We start from the raw sequence: 15,280 nt of genomic DNA, 5'->3' as shown, positions 1-15,280 counted from the left end.
ATCCTTTCTGGCCCAGTGGTTCTTGAGAAGATTTTTTAAAAATGCCATTAATTTTTCCTAATTCATAATTATCTCCCCTTGGAAGAGGGTGTTGCCATTCAGCTGAACAAATTTGAATATCCTTTACCCAAGGATACTTTGTAGCAAGGTTGGTTGAAATTGGCCCAGTGGTTCTTGAGAAGAAGATGAAAATGTGAAAAGTTTACAACAATTACTGCAACAACGACAATGACAGACAACGAACAAATTTTGATCAGAAAAGCTCACTTGAGCCTTAGGCTCAGGTGAGCTTATAAAAACAAATATTTCTGTAACATGCACTACACCATATACAAATATTGCACAAACACTTTATATTCCATATTCAACACCAATTCTAAACTGAGAGATGGTCTAGAGGGGATTTAGATATTATACATTCAGAGTTAGAAAGCTGCCTGACCTGAAGTGTTTTAGGAGCCTTGAACGGATGGGGTTCCTGCCTCCACCTAGTGGTCCACAGGCTGCCACCACATGGACATCATAAATATCCTAAAATTCATATATTCTCAGTGTTCAGTAAAACTAGACTACGTATTTCACAAGTTAAATAAGCCCAACTTACAAACTAAGAAACACTCAAAGTCACTTCTGCAACTTTGGATCTACATTTCATTGTTCTACAATAGATTTACACACATAATGATACATGTATTTATTTTCATACCTCCCATATAAGATGAGCTTTCCCAGCATGATAAAATCCACCAAGTTCCAAGAACTGCATCAGTAACTCTAGGGGTGGCTGGGCTCCATATACCTCAGCGGCCGGCATGTTCAAATCATCCACAAACACCAGCACCTTTTTCCCCCAGGGAGCCCCCAGTGTCCCTGCCCTTCTTGATGAGTTTGTGCATGATGTGAGCCTTAAGTCTAGCTGCTGTCGTCTGAGCTGAGAACTGAAACATAAAACTGATCACTCCAGCAGAACTTTTAGGTTTGGCCGTTCCCAGAAGGATGTTGATACATTTGGACTAGTCATTGTTGTCCATTTCTGTGAGTTTTGAGATACTCTCCAGTAGCGTGTTGGTCTTGTCTGAGTAGCTGAGGATCTGACCCAGCACGGTGCCACTCTTAGTGGATGTTGCACCATCTTATCCCAGTCTGCCTAACATGTGGTTAATAATGGCCGACTTGCCAACTCCAGATTCTCCTAAATAGTGGAAATGAACAGTTTTACAGAAAACAATTAAAATAAACATAAACATAGGTAATCAGAGACTACAGAGCTCACTTCAATGAATGTTGTCTTTAAGTAAGGCTAAGTCACACAATTAACCAACAAAAAGTGTACATTCCAAAATTGAAAATATTTAAGCAATTTTAATCCAATACTTTGAAAAAATCTATATAAAAAATTTAAACTAGTTCTTCATCATGAAAATGTCACTAAAATCCAGCATCGGACGCAAAGAATCAGGGGCATTAAGACCCTAAATATGCCCCAACCATAATGGACAAAATATTATAAATATTAAAAGAATTATGATTGAATCACACCTTTTCAGACATATTTTGATGAAAAAACCACTATTAAGACATTTTGGGGTCAATACAAAAATAACACACTTTTCACTGATTTCTGGAAATTCTTAATACTTTGTTTTCCCTGTAAATATGATTAAAGAAATAAAAGATGGATGTTTAATACAAGTACAACAGAAATGATCTTAAACATGTGAATAGAAACTATTTTTTTTAGCTAAAAGTGGTAAAAAAAAACCGGATTTGAATGTAAAACAGTTGTTTTTGTCCCCAGTTTTCGCGACAGCGGGGGAACATTAAATCTCATTCGTCTGTCTGTCAGTCTGTAAGTCTGTCAGTCTGTCCGTCACAAAGACTTTAACCTTGCCCATAACTTTTGATTTAGTGGAGCTATGACTTTCATATTATAAATGTGTATTCCTTGTTACAAGACCTTTCTTTGGGTACCACCAAATTTGACCTTTTGACCTTGACCTTTGAGTTTAACCCACTTTTACACAAAAATTCCAAACTTTTACTTTGGCCATAACTTTTGAATGGTAGGTACTAGGACTTTCATATTTCACATATGTATTCTTTGTGGCAAGACCTTTCATTGGATACCAACAACCTTGACCTTTTGACCTTGACCATGGAGTTTCACGTACTTATGAAAAAACTTTAACCTTGACCATAACTTTTGAACGGTAAGGACTAAGGCTTTCGTACTTCACATATGTAAACCTTGTAAAATGACCTTCCATTCGATACCAACAACTTTTACCCCTTGACCTTGGAGTTTTAACTACTTTTTAAACTTTAACCTTGGTCACAACTTTTAAACAGTAGATACTAGGACTTTCATACTTCACATACGTAATCCTTGTGAGAAGACCTTTCATTGGATATCAACAACTTTGACCCTTTGATCTTGACCTTGGAGTTGACCTACTTTAAAAACTTTCACTTTGGTCATAAGTTTTTAACGGTCAGGATTAGGGTTTTCATCCTTCAAAAAAATCAACTTCAATGATAATTTCTAAATAAATGACATATGATAGGGTGTTCATATTAGACACAATATGTCATAAAAATAACATCTCACTCACAAAGACACCGAAAGCGGGGCACCACAATTCTTTGAATTTGCTTGTATGTATTTAACATAAAAATACATTGAATGCACAAAGTGAACAAACAAGAAATGTATTCAACTAACATTTTTAATAACAATTCATTAAACTTGACAAAAATAACAATAAGGGATTTCAGTTTGCATAAACAAATTCCAGAACTCCCATCACCCACCTATACTTTTTCCAAAAAGATCATAAAAGTTTAACATCACACCACTCATGCCTTAAACACTACATTTACTCATAATAAGATAATGTTTATCATCCTCACAGTGTCATAAAAATGACCTAAGCATCAAAGAATTAGTTATTCTAGTACATGTTTGTCTGGAAAGGTTTTGTAACTACATTGTATTACAAAAAATAACAAGTACTTGTATATAATCATGTTAATTATTAACAAAGTTCAATATTCAAATAAACACACTGCATAATACACTATAATTGTTACTATTATCTGAGAAACATTTTGTGATGCATTAATTTTTAATTTATGCATTTTACATCAGTATATTAATTTTGATAACAATTAATTATATGATAATAACAAATCATTTCATTTGTCAAAGTACATAATTCATCTTTCAATATTTCTTTCAACCGAACTTATTAAACTCATGCAATGAATCTAATATGTTTTTGGGATGTACAATGTACTATATTTTAATTTCTAAATTATATAACAGATGTTAAGAAATCACAATTAAGCATAAAAAAAAACATAGATACATAAAAATCCCTATTTACAATTAATTAATAACAATATATACACAGCCTTCCACTATATTGTTGAAAACAATAATGGGAGTCTAATGCAGTGGATATCATAACCTGCAGATTGATTGATTGATTGATTGTATATTGTTTAATGTCCCTTTTGAGAATTTTCATTCATATGGAGACGCCTATAATCTGCAGAATGTTCACTCTCAATAAACCAATGTCACAATTCATGTCACTCTTCCGTTGCACTCATTTCACTTTCTGTTGAGCCATCCATTACTGCAGGTTGCAAAGCTGCATCCTCAAGGTAGTCAGCCCAGTCTTGAATAGGTCTTACTGCAAAGTTCGTGTGTCTTTCATAGCCAAGAAACCACAATACTGAGGCCACATGGGCACATGCCCCGACAACTCTGGGTCCAGCACGACACTGACAATACCAACAAGTAACAGCTCCAGTAACAGGATATTGTTTTGGACCATCTCCAGGCATCCTACAATTAAAATATAAATATAAAAAAAAATTAAATTACTATATATATTATGTAACTATGCACATTTTGTCTATAACTATGGAATGAGGGGGGTTACTTGTACAGTGTAAAAACATTTGCATAAGATTTTCTTTATATATGAGAAAAAGGGAATAATTTATCAATATCACCAGGTATAATATAGAATTATTTCATTCATGAAATCAATTTAAATAGCAGTTTTATTGATTTACCTATTTGAGTTTAATGAATAAAATCTGAGGCAAGGACATTATTGGGCACTTTAAATTAAAACAAAAAAGATGAACCTTGTAATGACAAACATTTCTTTTTCATTTAAATGGTGATTTAAATGAATTTATAATATTCCAAGATAATCTAATTATTTTTTTTAATACTTGCAATAGTTTAATTTTACATTAATAATATTTTAATTAATAAGTTAAAAAAAACAACAAAAATACATTGTTCCCACAAGAAAAATAGAAAGAATTTATATTGTTTATTCTGCAAAGAACATTAATTAGATTTAGTGATGTTAGCTTATTTTTAAGAAACAATTTTTTTTTATTTCTTTAACAGTTTAACATAAAAAAACAAACAAACAAACAAACAAAACCAAAAAAAAAAAACCTCTTACCATTTTTTTTATTTTTGGCTGTTATAGCACACCATACATTTACACAACGTACACAGGTACCAGGGCGGTTGTATTTGTACTCAGACAGAAAAATATGTTATAAACACCAACCTAGAAATGTAGTATATTATGTTTCAATGCCGTATAGGCCTATGTAAAGATTTTCACAACTGATAAAACGCGGCTAATCATGCAGATCAACCGGCCGATCGAGGGTTCATGAATGAATCATGAATATTCGGGCCTAAATCAAAAAGAATCGATGATTAAGTCATTTTTTTATAATCTATTTTTTTTTCTTTGAAAGAAGAGAGCATGTTGTGTTCCTGTTTGATATATTTTAGATACACATTTTCTATTTTCAACTGTTTGACATGCATGTGATGATTACCGTCCCCCCGAGGCCGAGTTCATGGAGTTAGCGGAGTCTGTCATGTCGAATCTTCTATCATTAATAAGTATAGGAGGGGATTTAATTTTGAACAGTGCATGTAAAATTACAATTGCTCTGATTTTCAATTCATCCCTACCTGTTAAATGGTTAGAACTTCGATAAATCTACTGTCACATTTTCTGTTTCCTCCAACTTTGTTTACGTCTGAATATAAAAACCGAAACCGGAAGCGATCAAAATCGGCCTCAAAAAACATCGTTTTATATATTTTTCATGGTGGCCGCATGCAAACAACAGAATGATACTTTGGGAAATAATTAATTGTGCCATTTTCTACAATCTATTATTTTTTTATCGTGTTGTTTGCGTGCGGCCATATCTAAATCTTGTTTTGAATGTGAGAATTTGATGGAAATTACTCAATTCCGGAAAAATCACACAACTTCACATCGTGATAACTCAACTACAAATCAAATGTTGAAAATTTTATTGCTATTTACATCAAATTGGACATCTCGTTATATGAAAAATAAACCAACTTAAGGATAGCACTGGTATAAAATTTTCTAAAAAATATTGGGCAGCTCATATATGCTTACTGCCCCTGATTCTTTGAGTTTTCATCCCTTAATGCATCATTTGTGCAAGTTTGGTTTATACAATGTTATACATGTATAAGCATTATAGTTTTTTGGTAATAGACCTGCACCAATAACTTTTACTTGGTCCATTATCTGAAAAATGTATGTCGAATTCAGCATCCGAAGCAAGTCCATTAGTGTGCATCCTAAGATGTTTCATCCATGCAAGTTTGCTCATAATAGGGCTCATAGTAAATTGGAAATGAAACCTGCACCAAAAACTTTAACCTATTCAATCAACCGGAAAATGTAGGTCAAATTCTGCATCCGAAGCAAGCCTGGTAGTATGCATCCTTAGATGTATCATCCATGCACGTTTGGGCAACATAGGGCTTATAGTTACTTGGAAATGAAACCTGCACCAAAAACTTTAACCTGTTCACTCAACCACAAAATGTAGGTCAGTTTCAGCATCCGAAGCAAACCCCGGTAGTGTGCATTCTTAGATGTATCATCCATGCCATTTGGTCAACATAGGGCTTATAGTTCCTTGGAAATGAAACCTGCACCAAAAACTTTAACCTGTTCACTCAACCGGAAAATGTAGGTCAGATTCAGCATCTGAAGCAAACTCGATAGTGTGCATTCTTAGATGTATCATCCATGCCGTTTGGTCAACATAGGACTTATAGTTCCTTGGAAATGAGACCTACACCAAACACTGCACCAAAAATGTTAACCTGCTCCAAAAACATTAACCTGGTCATTCCTTTGCTGAAATTGCAGCATTTGAAACTTTGACTGATACAGTGATTGATTGATTGTATATTGTTTAACGTCCCTCTTGAGAATTTTTCACTCATATGGAGACGTCACCAATGCCGGTGAAGGGCTTCAAATTTAGGCCTATACTCGGCACTCAGGGCCATTGAGCAGTGAGGGTTCTTTATCGTGCCAACGCCTACCGTGACACGGGACCTACGTTTTTAAGGTCATACCCGAAAGACCCGTGACTTTCACTTCTAGTGCCGAGCACTTGGCGAAGGAACAATCACTACCTTTGTTTACGTCTTAGGTATGACGCGGCGCCGCGATCGAGAATCGAACCCGGGCCTCCCGATCACGAAGCGAACGCTCTACCACTAGGCTACCGTGACCGGTGACTGATACAGTGAAACACACCAGAAGCATCTTCCATGCATGTCTAATCAATATAGGACATACAATTACTTAAAAAGAAAACTGCTTCAAAAAACTTAACCTTTAGGCCATAATAAATAAATTGCTAGATTCTCACCCGAATTTTTTTTAAAAATCGAGGTGTACGGGCGGCTTTTATTTTATATTTTTTATTTTTTCAATTTTTGCAGATTTTTTTATTGACCTGGTCAATAGGTGTAATTTTATCTAAAATACCTGAATAAAAGTCATAGGAAAGGTTCAATTATCTCTTCGTACTTCACATCACCACCAATCTTTTTCAACCAATGACCCTTGTTTAAAACATATACGCATGTATTACAGGAATTAATATCTTTTCAGCTGTCAAAATCATGCGGACTTTTGCTTGATTTAAAATGAAAGTAGAATGGTAGATAAATACCGATCTTGATCAGAATTAAGACAAAGATAAACAGAAATAAAAAAAATCGAGGCGGGGGTATAAAATCGAGGCGGGCGGGGATGAGAATCTAGGAATATTTTTATTATGTCCTAACCTAGGACACTGACGCCAACACCGAGGGTATTACATAAGCTCCCCAACTTCGTTGAGGTGAGCTAAAAATACATCTGTAAATTTTATGCTTTGGACTAAAAAAAAATACTTTAAACTGAAAGCTATTGTATAAATTTGATAAAGACATATTACTGTACCTAATCTCATGACTTTCATTCTAAAAGAGATTAAATAAAACTTAATTCTATATGTGCAATCACCTGTTGGCAGCACAGGATGTTTGTGCAGCAGCAGACGTCTAGACAGGAAGGAGAATTGAATGAGGTCCACAGTGGGGGTAATCTCAGCCTCCTCTCTTTTCTTCTTGTGCCCCCCAGAAACCCCCATTGTCTCCCCTTATAGTTATGATGGCTCCTTTCTCTATCAGAGACTTGGTGTTTGGCACCAGGACATCCCACGATACAAAGTTACCAGACTCCATATCAATGAAGTAGGCTTAAATAACCTTGTTTCCTGTTGGCAATCTTATACCTGTTATAAGAAAATATAGGATTTCAACATCTTTGACTTCTTTTAATTATAAAAAAAGAGAGCCCTGAAACACATACGAGGGTCATTCAAAAAATACGTATACAGTGTCCTCCATCATCATATTATTCTTACAAAATTTTAGATCAACACATTTTTATATGTAAAAACATTTATCTTATCAGTGTGTAAAGTTTCATTTCATTTGATAAAATGGAACTCGTGTTAGACAATTTTAAAAGTAACATTTTTTGTCACCACGGAGCAAGGTTAACAACACTGTGACGTCAAAAACAACATCGAGAAATTTTCTTAAAATTACTCTGCCTTTTCATTTCATCCATGTTTTGTTGCTGCTTCTGAATTCATGAATCTATAGCCATTTACACCTAGTTCGCTAACAATAGTTTGAGTACCTTAAGTTAAATTGTCAATGTTTTCAAAGCTTAATAGCGTAACTCATGTTTGCACAGCTTCCGCAAAAGTGAATCGCACATCACGTTTGATGACGTTACTAACTCTTTGAAAGATATTTTTTATACTATAATTTGTTTTTTCGCAGACCGATCATGGTCCGATTTCAAGACTCTAACACTCAAAAAATAGTCATTCCCATTGTAATCTTTTAAACGAAGCGATGAATTACATTAAATTTTAGCATCTAAAGTAATTGAACACTTCTAAATTTAAACATTTCAAATTTATTTCATTTAAGAGCCATTTATTAGAGGTATGACTCCCAACATTATCAAGTGTATAATTAGAAAATAGGTCAATTTAGACCCTGCTCTGTGACCCCATTTTTCTGTCTTAAATCTTTGATAATTTTGATAATTTTCAAGATATTTTCCAATTTTTTGTCTCAAATTATTTGGATTTATTGTTAAAATATGTGTACTAAATTTGATAATAATATGACGTTAAATAAAACTAGATATCATTGAGATGGTGCCATCTCAAAGGGCCCCACTTTCAACAATGAACATGAAAATGTAAGGTTGTTTAAAAGGGTTTATTTTGAAGAGGAACATTTGTGTAATACAGTTAGAGTAATTTAGTACGACTTCACGGATATTGCTAGGTACAGATATATATCGAAGTTATCTTGTATCCCCAGTTATATAAATTTACTGGAATTAAAGAGAAAAAATTATGCGCCAAACAAAGATTTTTAAACAGAGAGGCTAATTCTGACCATGCCCTTGAAACTTTGACCAATCTCACTGCACATCCATTGACCAGTGGAACTCTGTGAGTGAAGTAATATCGAAATTGGGCCAAGGAGAGAGAAGATATGCTCCTGACAAGGATAGTTCATAAAATTCTGCTATGACCTCGACCTTTGACCTAGAAACATGGTTCAAGGTCACTGCACACCAGCTACCCAAAGGCACTCTGTGAGTGAAGTATGAGACAGATGGGGCTAAGGAGAGAGAAAAAATGCTCAAGACAAAGATTTTTCAGAAAATTCTGCTATGGCCCTGACCTTTGACCTAGAAACATGGTTCAAGGTCACTGCACACCAGTTACCCAAAGGCACTCTGTGGGTGAAGTATGAGCAAGATTGGGCCAAGAAGAGAGAAGATATGCTCCGGACAAGGGTTTTTCATAAAATTCTGCTATGACCTTTGACCTAGAAACCTGGTTCAAGGTCACTGCACACCGGTTACCCAAAGGCACGCTGTGGGTGAAGTATGAGCCAGATTGGACCAAGGAGAGAGAAGATATGCTCCGGACAAGAGATCTCGGACGGACGGACGGACAGCCGGACGGACGGACAAACTGATCACTATAGGGCGCCCGCCAAGCGGGGCCCTAATAATACTCACAAGAGATGTTTGCAAAACACTTATGCCCCCCTCCCCCACAAATTGGAATTTTTCTACATCCAAAAGGGCATAACTCTGTCAAAAATGATGTAATCATACCCAAAACATAGCTTGACCAAGATATTCATCTGACTAATCTGTATACTAAATATTCCATTTCAATATGTGCAACCTATCCAAAGAAAATGAATGGAAACTGCAAAAATATGGAATTTTTCTAAGTCCAAGGGGCATAACTCAGTCAATTATGGTGCGATCATACCCAAAACAGAGCTTGACCAAGATATTCATCTGACTAATCTGTATACATACTAAATTACATTTCAATATGTGCAACCTCTCCAAAGAAAATGAATGGAAACTGCAAATAATTGGAATTTTTCTTAGTCCAAGGGGCATAACTCTGTCAATTATGGTGCGATTGTACCCAAAACAGAACTTGACCTAGATATTCATCTGACTAATCTGTATACTAAATTCCATTTCAATATGTGCAACCTCTCTAAAGAAAATGAGCGGAAACTGCAAATGATTGGAATTTTTCTAAGTCCAAGAGGCATATCTCTGTCAATTATGGTGCGATCGTATCCAAAACAGAACTTGACCTAGATATTCATGTGATATACCTGTATACCAAATTTCATTTTAGTATGTGCACCGGTTATGAAAAAAATGAACGGAAACTAAATGGACCGACAGACCGACTGACCGACCGACAGACAGCAGGAAAGCAATATGCCCTCCCTTCTTCGAAGGGGGGCATAAAAAGTTATGACAAAAGTCTACAAACTTTTTGAATGATCCTCGTATTCATTTTTGAAATGAAATATATTGCTTACCAAGTGGTGGTTCCACTTCAAATAACTCATGCATGAAGTTATCACACTCATTACAGATATTGGCGTCCCTCTCCCCCTTGTCCTGGCCCAGCCTGATCATGTCGTAATTATCAGCATCCTCCTGGAGCTTGAACATACCTCCAATACTCCAGATGAAAGAAAATGCAAACAGCTTCCCCAGCATGTCCAGGAGCTGATTGGGGTTCTTTTAGGTAGTATACCTTCTCACTTTGGAGGCTACAGAAGACAAAGCAAAAAAGGTCAAAATCAGGGAATAGTCACATAGATTCTTTTAGATTTTTTTCATCTGATATATGTTGATACCAAGGGCCATGAAGTTCACAATTATTGAAGAGACACTCTTGGTCATCATAACTATGTTCTTACAGACCCTAAACCGTGCTACTACACCTCAGAAACGAACCTTACCGTTCCGTACACAAAGCGCACCGTGAAAGGAGGAGGGAGTTGTGTCTGGCTGTTCGAAACACCATTATCAAGTATCACGCATCTGGGCTTTCAACTGTGAAAATAAAGGAAATTACTCGAAATAAACAACTTCAAAACAACAAGACAGAGTTTGAGACGCTTCCTTATAGCGAGCGCAGCGAGCGTCGCGAAGCGACGCTCGTAACTGCGAGCTCTAACGACAACGCCTGGGCGAAGAGAAAATTCGGACTACTGCACATTCATTCTTTAGAATTTTTTGCTGCAGTAATTTTGACCCACAATGCATCACTTAGCAAAGTTGCGTTCTCGCGAGAATGACGGCAAATGTTCAACAAAAAGTTTACTCGCCTTGATTAAATGGATACAGATTGACGATAAATTGTAAACGTAACTTTTTTCATTAACTTTCAGCACTGTTCAGTTTTTTCTTGGTATATTTGTAACTTACATACGACGTCATGTGACGTCAGAGTCTAGACGCACCAAATGTCACGTGCGGTTTGACGAGCCCGATCTAAATTAAAACAATAGAAGAGTTTGCGCTCGCTCTAACGGTCGCACCGTCAACATATTATGCTATAAAGTAGATCAACTCGTTGTGTTTGTAATCAAAGGTACAGTACAGACCACGGGTTTTTCCCGCAAAACACGTGGCACCGTGAACCTCGAACTCGATGTCGGCATCCTTGATGTCAGCGATCGTGGACACCATGTTACAAGGTGTATCACTGAATTTAAATATATACGTATACATTTGAATATAATGACAAAATCTTCTAAAACATTTTGCTGACTGAAAAGAAACAAAAGATAGGCATATTATTTCTCTGGTAAATTAAAATAAAGAACCATGTTTAGGAAATATTCCTAAAAACCACACCCGATTAAAATAAAACCGATCCCGATCGAAAATAATTCAAAATTTGTAAAGTTATCAAATAAAAGGCAACTGCCACCTATAAGACATGTATAAAAATAGAAATTAGTAAGTTTTGAAGTATATAACAACAAAAGAGCCAAATTTAACAATACAATTATAGTATTTTCTTTTTTATATAATTCAGATCGGGATCGGTTTAATTTGGGAAAAATCGTAGATAATAGGTGAATTTGACTCCTTTTATTTCCCTCAATATACCTGTTCCCACCAATTTTATGAAATGACTCAAAAGTTTGTACTTTGTATTCATAATAACATGAGGAAAAAATTCTGTCATAATAATGTATTGGATTTTATAACGTATCAAAAATCGGATATTGAATTCAAAAAGTCACTTGCTAAACTCAATTTTGGACCACATTGTTTTTTTTCTAAAGAAATAAAAATTGGAGTCTTATTCATTATAAAATAAAAGATAAGAGTCTTTCCTATAAATAATACTGATTGACACATCTAGCTTTTGAGTATCTATTACATATAAAACAAAATAAAAACGTAGTATTTTTTATACCCTAATGTTGACCTTTTTGCACTTAAAATTAGACATTTACCAAAAATAGGACTAGAGGATCACTAAATTTTTTTTTGATGTTGTCATGTGTGAACACTTGCTTAAAGAAGTCTACATGCAAAAAATAATTAAAATCCATGACATGCCATGTGCCACCTATTGCCTGGTTTTTCGGTGGACAGCCTCTTAATAATTAGAGTTTATTACCAAAAACAACTCTATCTAGAATTTACAGGCTTTCTATAAATAATTTCCCTCAAAGAGCCCACATACTAGAATCACGTGATTTATCTAACCAATCAGAGCAGTTTACAATCTTCGAAGTTTCAGCAGTTGTGTTTACATACAGTAAAGATTTGTTCATACTTTATACTTTCTTTAACGTTCCGTTTTTGGACAGATATTTCTTATATCGGATTAACTTTCGAAATGTGAAGTGGGAGACTTAAGGATTTAAGTGCGTTACCCTTGTGAATGAAAATGAAAATTCGGCAGCTTGAAATATGATACGATGACTGTGTTACATAAAGTTTGATCCCTGGGTACTTAGGATAAAAGTTTGGTGACATTTACCTAAGTGAAGTATTTCATGTGAAGAAAAATAACATTGTTCAATATGCCGCATAGAAACGCAAAAAGAAGTGAAGATTCTCGCCCTATTTCGGAACAAAACGTTTTAGGATTAGGCCTAGATATGACCAATCCATGAAATTGGATGGTTTCAGAACTACAACAAAAACTCCATTCCATGGGAATTTCCGTTCCTAAAAGTTTTAATGCAACCGCATTGAGACAACTATACTACGAAAAGGTCGAAAAAGCCAACCGCCAGGAAACAAATTTGATTTCGCGGGAAAAAGTAGAGTTGGGTGGATGTGACGTCACAGAAACCATTATTAGTTCTGGGGAACCCTCTCAAAGCGGAAGTACAAGTGTAAACAATGCCAGTGACAATCTCGAGTTACTTTCGACTTTGCAAATGATGGCGCAATCATGCTCAGCGCTTCAACAGACAGTAAATACACTTCTGGAAAAGGATAAGAAAACTGAAGAGAATCCTCTCCAGAAAGTAATGACAAACGCAGAAAGAGGAACATCAGGAACGACACCTTCGATTCATGGGCAAATTCAAAACACAGGTACGCTTAACACTGATAATATAGAAAGAAGTAGGGCACATAGACCTAGTAAATCCTGACATAAGGAAGAAAATCTTAAAGGGGGACGACATCAATTTGTGTGCATTACTAATACCTGCATATGAGACTCAGCTACCAACATCAGACAAAACAGACAAGCCAGATAAGCGCCTCTCGCGAAATCTCAGCATAAGCGAATTTGTAACTGCATTTGGGTGTTTTAAGCACATAATGTGCGCACAAAATGCATATCCTTGGAGACAGGAAGAATTAGACACATACCTGGCACACATTATTGAGGTTCATAATGTATGGCCTTCAAAGTTTTATGAATATCATAAACTTTTCTCCACAAAGTGTGCCATAGCACTGAAACAGAATCATGTGCTCATCAACTGGAGTAAAGGGGATGAGGAACAACTCAAGCGAGTTGTAGCTGGTGCTGAAGTCAGGAAATGTGAAACATGCAGTTCAACAACACATTTAACATCTATGTGCAGTGTTGAAACAAAATCTCAAGAGAAAGACAAGGCAAAACAGACAAGATCTTCAAGTCACAAAGATTGCTACGACAGACAGATTGTTTATGTAGAGGGTCAACCAGTATGTAATAATTTCAATTACAACAGATAAGCACTGCCATACTGTAGGACAGCCCATGTGTGTGCAATCTGTTTTTCATCTGGACATGGAAAAAACAAATGTCCCAAGCAAGAGACAAGCAAAACTGCAACTTCAGAGACAACCAAGACCAAAAAACAAAATCAAAGCTTGTGACTACCTTCAGAGAACCAGCCTAAAGCCACTACTCCTATCAACATTGAACAATTAAAACATGAACTAGATGCTGTCATGAGACAGTAATACCCGCACTAAGGTGTTTGCCTCTAAATGCACACTTCTTCATATTGGGCTTTACCACGGAAAAAGTCAATATAATTCAATAATTTACATAATACATGTATTCTTCAAATTGAGCATAATATGCTCAGGTGACCATGTAGCTGCAGATCTGCAGCGTTATGGTTTTATATATTTGTCTTTGACCATAACGCTACAGATCCCCATATGCAAAAAAGGTGCAATTTACGGCGCAATATTTTTTTGCGCACTTTTGGGCAGAATTTCTCCATTTTCTAGCATTGGTCAATCAACTACCTTTCATTCCCTAATTTTAGACACATTCTGTAGTCAAAATGTATATTTTGTCCACCTCTCAGCCATTTATAGTCATCTCTACAGGCAATAAACCCGCTTGATTTGAATTTTATGCAATCTAACAAATAATTTTAATCAAGCGAGTTTATCTCGTGTAGAGACGAATATAAAACGTTTGGAGATGGATAAAATATACAGATTAGTTAAATAATGTGCCTAGAATTAGGGGGTGAAAGGTAGTAAATTGACCGATGCTGGAAAGTGGAGAAATTCTCCCCAGAAGTGCGCAAAAAATATTGCACCGTAAATTGCACCTTTTTTTGCATTACAGGATCTGTAGCTTTATGGTCAAAGACTAAGATATAAAACCATAACGCTATACAGATCTGCAGCTAGTGACCATGTTACCCATAGGCCTCCATCTTATAGGTATTTCATATTCTTTTTTCATTACCAGTCGGAAATTAGACAACAGAATTAAATTAATGATGTAAATTAGGTTTGATAAGGGGGGGGGGGGGGGGGTGGCACATAATTGGAACTTTTAAATATATTTTCTCATATAGATTAACAACAAATAATATTATTCAAATTAGTGTAAAGCGTTTTTGATGAATTTTTCAAAATGTGCAAAGTTTATTTATATTTGATTAGGCAGAAACTTCTTGAAAGCTGCCATATACACAATCAATTTAGTCAACCCCGACCCCTCTCCCATCAACACACACACACAAACACAC

The 15,280-nt window shown here is 35.6% G+C and overlaps 1 long non-coding RNA gene across 1 annotated transcript; it reads right to left on the bottom strand.

The window, feature by feature from the left end:
- Nucleotides 1-733: 733 nt before the first annotated feature.
- Nucleotides 734-10,512, bottom strand: LOC134269394 (uncharacterized). The gene is made up of 3 exons (XR_009992572.1): nucleotides 10,343-10,512; nucleotides 7,407-7,677; nucleotides 734-1,192 (listed from the first exon to the last, which is right to left on the bottom strand). It is a non-coding gene; the product is annotated as an uncharacterized LOC134269394 (long non-coding RNA).
- Between the last annotated feature and the right edge of the window lie 4,768 nt (nucleotides 10,513-15,280).

Source organism: Saccostrea cucullata, unplaced genomic scaffold, assembly GCF_032062105.1.
Source record: "Saccostrea cucullata isolate Sc308-1 unplaced genomic scaffold, CSIRO_AGI_Scuc_v1 ctg9019, whole genome shotgun sequence".
NCBI classification, from domain to species: Eukaryota; Metazoa; Mollusca; class Bivalvia; order Ostreida; family Ostreidae; genus Saccostrea; species Saccostrea cuccullata.
The sequence above is the reverse complement of the archived record's forward strand: the minus strand, read 5'-3'. Positions and strand labels throughout refer to the sequence as shown.